The following is a 10,190-nucleotide window of genomic DNA, read 5'->3' on the forward strand; positions in this document are numbered from 1 at the left end:
TTTTTCACTCTTTGTTATATTGCAGCCATTCAAAAATGTCAACGATTCTGTGTTTTTCTGTCAATATGGGGTGCTGTGTGTACATTAATGAGGAAAAAAAATTAACTTAAATGATTTTAGCAAATGGCTGCAATATAACAAAGAGTGAAAAATTTAAGGGGGTCTGAATACTTTCCGTACCCACTGTATTTCAGTAACATCAGTGTTTAGAGTAACAGAATCTCTTCATCACACTGATCACATCACATTTGTCTCAACACCAAACACACATGAAGAGCAAATTAAGACTTCTGTTGGTTTACAAATCCTAAAATCAGCTGTAGTTTGAAATTATACGTAAATTTTTTATTAATTTTTTATTTAGTTTACTTTTGTTCTTGTTAAGGATTCCTGTAGAGTTGTTTTTACTAATTTTTAGAAATTGTTTGAATTATTATTTGTATGTGTATGTCCAGTATCAATCATTAAAATACATATTTAAAACCACAAGAAAATCTTTTTGAGCCTATTTCTGACAATCTGAGCCTGAGCCGCTTTCTTTAATATTTTAATACATTTTGATGACATTTCCAGGGCTGTAAATCACAATATCACAATTCTCTGACAAACAGAGCAAATCACACAGTGTTATTTTGTTTGGATGTGAACGGAGATTAACAGCAAGTGAAAACTAACAGTAGTTTGTTACATTGTTCTGAAAAATTAACCCATGCTTTTGTACACTAGATGGCGCACCATTATAGTAGTTATTTGTCGCATATACAGCCATGCCTAGTGTGCAGTGAAATGATTTTTACAACCCTCCGTTACATAAAATGGTAAAAGAAAAAAATAAGTTAAAGAATAAAACTAGAATATAGGAATTGAAGATGTTAATTTAATAATACAAAATTATTTGTATTGCCAAAGCAGACATCAAATTCACAAGAAAGAAAGAACTAAACACAAACATACATCCTTTAAGTGTGTCTAATCAGGTAATGAAAAGTTCTACACACACTTGTGGTCTTCATGCGCACTTAAACACTTGGGCCAAACACAGCAAATATGTCATATACGTAGTCAAGTGCTTAAGTGCAAAGACCGCACTTGTGAGTATTTGGACAGGGAAATTGAATCAGTTGCGTGATTTGTAAAATTAATCATTCAGTTGAGTCAGTTCTTTGCATGATTCATCAAACATAGGTAGCAATTAATTATTTCTTTAAAACCTCTGCATTTAGAAGAAGTCACACTACTATGAGTGTCATAATCGTATAAAAAAAACTCTCAACCACATTTACACCTCCACCCACATGCATGAACTGACATGAACACCAAACTTCCAGTAACATTGCATGTTTATGAAGAAGTTATGTGGCATAGGTCAAACCACATTAAGATAATAAATAATGCTATATATAATTTAGAATAAATGATACATATTGATGAACGCACAGTATAAATTAGTTTTGAGGGTGTAAGAAGCAAATGTAAACAAAATATGAAAACACTACATTGGTTGTACAGTATGGATAACTGGCAACCCTTGTGCTGCAATGCACTGCCATGTACTGCAATGTTTTTATTGATTTATTTTTGGTTAGACTTAGTCCTACATGGGCTGATTCTTCTCACCAATCCCAAAACTCAACCATGGACTCTCAATCTGGCAGTGTCTCTGGAGATCCCTATAGTGAAGACAGTCCTACAGCTGGATCTGGTACTTAGCAAAGGTTTAAGATCATCTTCTAATGCTGATAAGTGTGTATGCCACATGATCCTCCTCCTTAAGTTTCTGTAAAAAAAAACACATCACACATGACACGATAAGTAAAATTGTAAAAATGTGGTATCCCAAACAATCAAGATTCAATGTGAAGTTGTGTGGGTTACACCCCTACTCTTTACGAGAAGTATACCATGGGATTTTTAGTGACCACAGAGAGTCAGGACCTTGGTTTAACATCTTATCCGACGGACGGTGCTTCTTACAGTATAGTCAGTGCCATTATACTGGGGCATTAGGACTCACACAGGATGAGCTCCCCCTGCTGGCCTCCCATCCAGGTACTGACCAGACTCAACCCTGCTTGGCTTCAGTGGGTGACCAGTCTTATGCTACAGGGTGATATAGCTCCTGAAGTGTGAATAATAATATATTAGTATTAGCCAAGTTTTGCACAATTATATGGTTAGGGTCCATGACCCTCTTATAACAGTGGTTCTCAATTCCAGTCCTGGGGACCCACTGCTCAGCCCATTTTGTATGTCTCTCTTTTCTGACGCCCTCGGTTCAGTTCATGGATTTCCCTCATAACAAGCTGATGATCTGAATCAGGTGTGTTAAATAAAGAAGACATACACAATGTGCAATTTTGGGGTCCCACTGGAATTGAGAAGAACTTTAATCTCTTTGATCGTGTGTCATGTGACTTCCTGACTTCACTGATTCACACGAAAGATCTAGCCTGTTTATCAAGTAATGTTGTCAGTCTTATGACATCAATGCTCCAGCTGGATTTTCAGAAGAGTAAATGTTAAAATGAAACAATATATTTGTAATGAATTAGTCCACTGAAGGCGAGCGTGGTGAGAACCCAAGTGCAGTTTTATTTAAACAAGGTGAAATCCAAACAATAATCCGAACAAGATACACAGACTTGACGAGGCATGAACAGACTTGACTAGGCATGAACAGGCTTGACGAGGCACGAACAGACTAGACTCACCGACAGCTGGTTACAACATCAATACACGACGAGAGACAATGGCAACTTGATGGCTACTTATAGCAAACAAGAGGGTCACATGACATGAACAAACCAATCAGAACATGACACATACACAAGGCAGAGATACATGAGGGCAAGGGAAGCATGACACTGACAGCATGAACTACAAAATAAAAGACATGAAAACATGAACAAGAAACACAACCCTAAACACCACATTACAATATTATGTGTTTTTGAAAGATTTGGGAAAGTAATATTGGAGATTTAGAAGGGTTTTTGTCTGTGAGTTTTTCTGTGGTTTCAGTTGTGTTTGGGCTGTTGGCGGCTCCATTATGAGCAACAGTCATGCTAACACTAGTACTGACAATGAGCAATAGCCATGCTAATGCTAGTATTGAAAACAATCTCTTCTTACTGGCTAATCCCATATGTTACATATATTATTAAATTAAATAATTTGTAGTATGCTAACATGTGCTATTGCTAGCTAGGAGTTTTTTTTTTATATAACTTAAATTTATTAAAGGGGTCATGAACTGTCTTTGTTTTCTTTTATTTTGTACTGTTCTCTGAGGTCCACTTACAATGTTATCAAGATTTTTACATCAAAAAACATCATAATTTAGAAGTAATAAGCTATTTTCTGGCCTGCTTTTAACACCCCTCATCGGAATGCTCTGTTTGAATAGGTGTGGCGGATTGTAGACTCGGAAGTAAATGTCCACTTCTGTGATTGGCTAATAGTTGTTTATGTTTATGAGACTACATCCTTCACAGATGGACGGTGCTGTGTTAAATTAAAAACGCATAAATACTCATAACAAACAATCTGTTTAACAGACAAAGCAATAGTGACCACGTAATGAAAACATTACTGTCGGATCCAATATAATGACAGCATCGTCTTTCTGTTTTAATTGTGCCTTGTTTGTAAACGAATCCGCGGTAAAATTAAGTGAATAAAGAACCAAGTTTTTACTGACGTGGTCTGGAACTTCATTCAAAATAAAGTTCATCCACTCTATAATGTTGGGATCAGAAGGAAGGCAATGCAAAGGTATATTTTCCTAAACTTGGCACTGCACAGCATCTTGTTGTCGTCATAGCCATCTTGATTGTTTGGATTGTCTGTAGACCTGCATTCGACTCTCTCGTTATTTACACTACATTCTCGAATCAGTGGGCGGGGCTAAACAGGCAGTGATGTAGAAGCAGGCGTTGATCTTCTTCTGTGGAGGCGGTGCTTATCCACACTATTACATTCACCAAGCTGTCGTTTTGGCAGACTGCCTTCGATATAAGCTGTTTTTAGACTACTGACAAAGTTTAAAGTTCTGAAACTTACAGGATGTTTTTATAGTACAATGACCTCTTATATGTCAAAAGATCAAGGGAATTTTGGTTTCTCAGTTCATGACACCTTTAAATTTGTTTGAAGGGGTCATATGATGCTATTTTAAAGATCATTATTTTGTGTATTTGGTGTAACAGAATCTTAACCAATGATTCCTAATTGCATCTACTTCCAGAAGTCCAGATAAAGTGCTTTTGCTTTCACACTGAATCACACAGCGTCTCACTGACATGGCTGCATCAACACTACTGTTGTTCCTGAAACCACACCTTCTTTCTTTGCGTGCACATTTGGGCGGCATTATGCTAATATTTCCACATCGTGATGTAGACATGTGGGGGCGTGTTAGAACGAGCCGTTTTAGGTAGGCGTGGCTGACTCTTAACTTTTATAAAGAATATCTCTTTGGATTTGAGACTTTAGTCTTTGCAACTTTACAGATCTTCTTTATGCACCAAAAGCTTGTAACACTCCAAAGAGAAAGGAAAAATTGAAATCGCATCATATGACCCCTTTAATAAAACATTTAAAACTTTAATGTACTTGTTCTAGTTTTGATGTATAAGCCTAAATTAACTGCTGAAATATTTATTTGTGTTTATTTATTTAGTTACAATGCTACAGTGAGCATTATGAATATTTCAGGATATGTGTCAGTATTTCTTGCATTAAAGGATGATATTATGGCTTTTATAAACATCTGTTATGGTGTTGTTGTGTGCGTGATGGATACAGATAAAAAAACACAAGAGCATCTAAATGTGACACACAGAGACACACTCAAATAAATAAATAATCCTACCATTTTAGGTACATCTTGTTTGTAGAAAGTCGGTTCAGCGTAAGTGATCTCTTCATCGCCAGTCTCATCTGTTTCAATAAAATTACCAGATGCATTAAACTACAAAAAAACTCAATCTTAAGTAAATCTGGTTCTTCATAATGCATGTTATTAGTGCTGTCAAAGTTTAAGCACTAATGCATGTAATTAATTCAATATGTTTGAGGCTGCAATTTGTAAAAACAGCACCAACAAATTTCCAATTCAGCTTTGTTTTATTGTTTTCCAAGTGAAATGAGTAAAGAGTATGATCCAATGTCATTCTATTGGCTAAATATGTTTCTGATATGAGTGTAATCTACAGAAATGACCTAAGCTAATAAATACACTTCAGTTTGAAGAAAAATAAGTTTGAAGGCATTCGGAAACACTTGCCTTCTTGGTTTGTTTTTCTTTGTTTCTTATAGATCAAGAAGATCCCAGTTACAGCGACAATCAACAGAGATCCAGCAGCAGCAGCAGAACTCAGCACTTTCAGAGATACAGAGTCTGGAGGATGAGAAGGAGAGTCAAGGAGAAACATTAATGTAAGTAAATGTGTACATGGACACTAATATCAGTGCTGCTGTACCTGAACATGTGTGACAGAGCTCACTGATGTCCAGATGTCTGGTCTGGTTGCTGATGGGATTGTTGAGCACACAGCTGTAGGTGTTTTTATCCTGATATTCCACCTCCAGAGGTAGAGAGAGACTGATGCTGAGATCAGACACACTGATGCTGGACAATAAACTGTTTCCTTTGTACCAGGAGAGAGTCACATGACCCACATTCACCACTGAACACACCAATGAACAATTCTGCTGTGATGATGATGATGGTGATGATGATGAAGAGCAGTTTCTTCTTATGACAGGAACAGGCAGACGAGCTGGAAAACATGGGAGAATAAAGAGAATTGTGGCAAAATATAAACAACATTCTTATTTCTGGTTCAGTGTGTTGAGTGAGTGTTTAGTGCGATGAAAATCAGTAAGTGTTTCTGTAATCTCAAAATCTAAAAGGATTAAACATTTTATTTTGTAAATAGTTGTTAAAATAAGAATATATAAAGGACAGGACTGATGATCTCTACTCACCATAGATAGAAACACTGAATGTGTTTGATGACAGTTTAGCTGCAGTTATCTCTAGTTTATAAACCCCAGCATGTTGAGTTGTGATGTTTGTGATGGTCAGAGATCCAGTTTGATTGTCCAGCTTCAGTCTGTCTCTGAATCTCCCATCAGGACCATCATATGTGGAGAAGATTCCAGCAGCTTTAGTGATTTCAGATATCAGAGAGTCGACAGCTCCAAATGTCCATTGTATGTCTTCATCTTCATGTATTTCAGTAACATCAGTGTGCAAAAGGATGGAATCTCCCTCCATCACTGACATCATCTGTATTATATTTGTCTCAGAACCAAACACACCTGGAGAACATGAACATTAGATGAAATAGGTTCACTGAATCTAAATCCTTTAATGCACTCAGGTTTCCCCTGCTTTTTGAGTAATATATTTCCATCACTTTTGTTGTTCATAAAAACATATGCACTGATTATTCATTGCTGGTCTGGAATTTGAAAGGAACTCAATGGAAGATTTACTTTATGACCCTTCATTTTACATTTTCAACATTTTCCGTGCCCTTTACCCAGCATTTATTACATTTCCATTAATTTCAAGGTGTGAACATCATAATTGAAAAATGTACTTACCAATCTGACACCACCACAAACAGAAGACAAACTTGTGAAACATTCTCCAATAGTTCAGTAAAAAGTCTGATCTAATTGACTATTTCCCCAACTCAAGCTGTTAACCTGGTGTGTGAATCCTCCCTGAACTAAATATAAAGACCCTCTGAAGCTTTTGTCATGTATTACATATATAGTAAATAAATATTTAACACAATCAGATAACTTCCTGACCGAAGTAGATGTAAACATGTTAACATTACCAGTTTGACTGAAATGTGTGGTTGGTTTATTTTAAAGAAGTAGTTTGAACTATTGAGCTCATATAAGTGTTGTGGATTCGCACATCTGTGGTTGAGGTGAAATGCTTCTTCCTGTTCTGCTATACATTAAAAAAAATGCTTCATTTAGCAGCAGAGGCGGACAGAGTACTCAACTCCATTACTTGAGTGAAAGTACAGATACTGCTGGTCAAATATTACTCCATTACAAGTAAAAGTTGTTACTTGCTTTTAAAAGTACTTAAGTACCAAAAGTAAATTTCCTTTTTTATGTCAATGCACTGTTTTATTGTTGTATTTAGTACTTGCAATACTTCTGAAGCAACTTACAATACATTACACCTACTGAATACACTGACTAGCTTGTAGTATCTTTGGAATAAAGAGCTTGTAGAATGTTAAAAACCTATGGGGAAAAAAAACTAAACAAAACAAACAAAAAAAATTTAACACCCCTACCCACCCCCACAAAAGCAGGATGGTAGTGATCTCACACAGCTCTGACAGTGTGTGCACACATCTATGTGTAGCCATTCAATCACATTTGAACAGAGTGGACAGTGAAATCCTGTAAATACAGAGTGATAAGGAAAAGAAAAAAAATCAAACCTGCTTTAAAACCCAGCAACACAACTGTAGCTGTATATCTTTACAACAGCAACACTGCTTTAACAAAAAAGCAAAACAGCAAGACTTATTTGACATCAAAACACAAATTTTAAATGCTGTCTAATCGCTCTCGCAGTACTTTGATGTCACACACAGAACGACAGAAAGGTCTGTGCAGTGCTGCTTCAAGTCCAACACCTATTGTGTTTTATTAGGAGATGCACAACAGTTCTTCTTTGGCTTTATAGGTAATATTTTCACGTACACAATTTAGCAAAATCAGACAATATTGTGTCTAATATATACCACAATATTAACTTCTTATTATTGAATTGTTGTAAATAAATATCACATTTGCAACTGGTCAGTAAATGTACTTAGTTACTGTCTGCCTCTGTTTAGCAGACACTTTTATCCAAAGCGACTTACAGATGAGTAATACAAAAAGTGATTCATCATGATGGCAATAAACATGATAAGTGCCAGTTATACAAGGTTTCCGTCATCATTCAAAATAATAAAAGCTAGGACAGGAAGGGAATAAGGAATAATGTTTTTTTTAGGAGGATGCCGTTAGATACTCACAGAGGAGATGAGTTTTCAATCGTTTCTTGAAAATTTTGAGGGATTTGGCTGTCCGGATGGACTTAGGTAGGTCATTCCACCCGCGAGAAACGGTGAAAGGAAACGTGAGAGAGATTTTGAGCCTCTCTGCCATGGGACCACGAGCCACCGCTTGTTTACCAACCACAGGCTTCTGTTGGGGGTGTAGACGCGCACGAGTGAACTGAGGTAGAAGGGTCCAGAGCCCGTGGCTGTTCTGTAGGCAAGCACTAATGATTTGAACTTGATGTGAGCCACGACTGGTAGCAAGTGCAGAGAGATGAGAAGGGGTGTGACACGGGCTCTCTTGGGCTCATTGAAAACAAGCCGTGCTGGTGCATTCTGAATCATTTACCAAGGTCTGATTGCACATGATGGAAGTCTAGCCAGAAGAGCATTGCAACAATCCAGCCTAGAAATGCGTTGCATGCTCTATAATGAGGGTCTGATCTTTGTTTGGTTGTGTAGTGCAAACCTGCAAGATCATGCTATTATATACACACATATACACACACACACACACACACACACACACACACACACTCTCTGCAAAGATGAATGATGGCCCGGAGAGCTACCAGACTAAAGATGAGGCATGTTTGACAGATGCTGCACATGTCAAAGTCATGTTAAAGGGAAACAACGTGTTATGAAGTCATATTGTCTACAGCGCTTAACTTGGTGTCATTTGAGCCCTGAATGATTTTAGTCTAGCCCTGAATGTTTTTGCCTGGAACTGCCCAGGACATGTGATAGGAATTAAGTAAATGTTAGTTGTTAAAAAACGTCATTTACAATACATGATGCTGACTGCTAAAATCTCTCACTCCCTCCCCCAGTACCCACACTTGACAACTTGTCAACTTACATGATACATTCCCCGTATTTTGTGTTCAAGTGGGCGTGATAACCATAAGTGTGTTTAGCACAGTGCTTTAAATAAGTAAAAATTTTACAGAGCTTTATTTACACATTTTTTACATGCAATACTTTGCATTTTAAACTAAAATGTCTGTTCAGTATTCTCTTTGTGTGACAATTTAACTGTGGTCCTTCTAATTTTGTCATAAAAAGCAATTGCAAAATTCACATACCCATCTCTGCACCAATAGAATGTGCCACACTTTACATTTTACACAAATAATATGTGCTATCTAATTAAATTAACAGTCACACTTTATTTTAAGGTCCAGTTCTCATTATTAAAGTGCATATTTCAGGTTAGAGACCCCAGTGAGTCGACGTATAGAAAAATAATGTAGGAACTAGAGTCTTTTTAAAACTATACTTTAAAATACGCTATTAAGGCTTCTGGAGTCGTTTTTTGTGAGAGAATTTTACTTCCGCATCTGAAAACCGCCAAAACCGGAAGTGACTTAATGAGAGGGAGAGCGGTCCATAGGAAAACAATGGATCGCACTGACAGTTCGGACGCTGAGGAAATTTTAAATGTTTATTTACACTTATGACGGACCACAGATACAATTATGAGCCTGCTATGCGCCAAGAGAGCAGGGACAGGCCAGGATTAGATAGAACAACGGTCAGAGGAGACAAATTGAGTTGTGCTGTGAGGAGAACAGGGCAGGTGTCTTGGTGAGAGACCAGTGTTAGCTTATAGATATACACATTTTAGCTAACGATATGTAATCAGGCAATAGCAAAGCTAGTACACTCTTAAAAATAAAGGTGCTTCACGATGCTGTAGAAGAACCTTTTTGTCTAAATGGTTCCATAAAGAACCTTTAACATCTGAAGAACCTTTCTGTTTCACAAAAGGTTCTTTGTGGCAAAAGAAGGTTCTTCAGATTATAAAAAGGTGAGAAAGAGATGGTTCTTTAAAGAACCTTTGACTGAATGGCTCTTTGTGGAACCAAAAATGGTTCTTCTATGGCATCGCTGTGAAGAACCTTTTGAAGCACCTTTATTTTTAAGAGTGTATTGGTCATCTATGAGTGTTGATACTTACCAGTAACAGAAACTACTAAGCGTTGATCAGGCGTGTCACACACTTGTTAATTTCCCGACACTAACGTTATGTGATATAGCGGTTTCTCATCACTGCAGGAGAGAGAGAGAGAGAGAGAGAGAGAGAGAGAGAGA

The 10,190-nt window shown here is 37.1% G+C and overlaps 1 pseudogene; it reads right to left on the reverse strand.

Moving 5' to 3' along the window:
* Nucleotides 1-1,723: 1,723 nt before the first annotated feature.
* LOC107694557 (natural killer cell receptor 2B4-like) overlaps nt 1,724-10,190 on the reverse strand; it is a 55,055-nt pseudogene continuing 46,588 nt past the window's right edge.

This window comes from Sinocyclocheilus anshuiensis, unplaced genomic scaffold (genome assembly GCF_001515605.1).
Source record: "Sinocyclocheilus anshuiensis isolate Anshui unplaced genomic scaffold, SAMN03320099.WGS_v1.1 scaffold954, whole genome shotgun sequence".
Taxonomy (NCBI): domain Eukaryota; kingdom Metazoa; phylum Chordata; class Actinopteri; order Cypriniformes; family Cyprinidae; genus Sinocyclocheilus; species Sinocyclocheilus anshuiensis.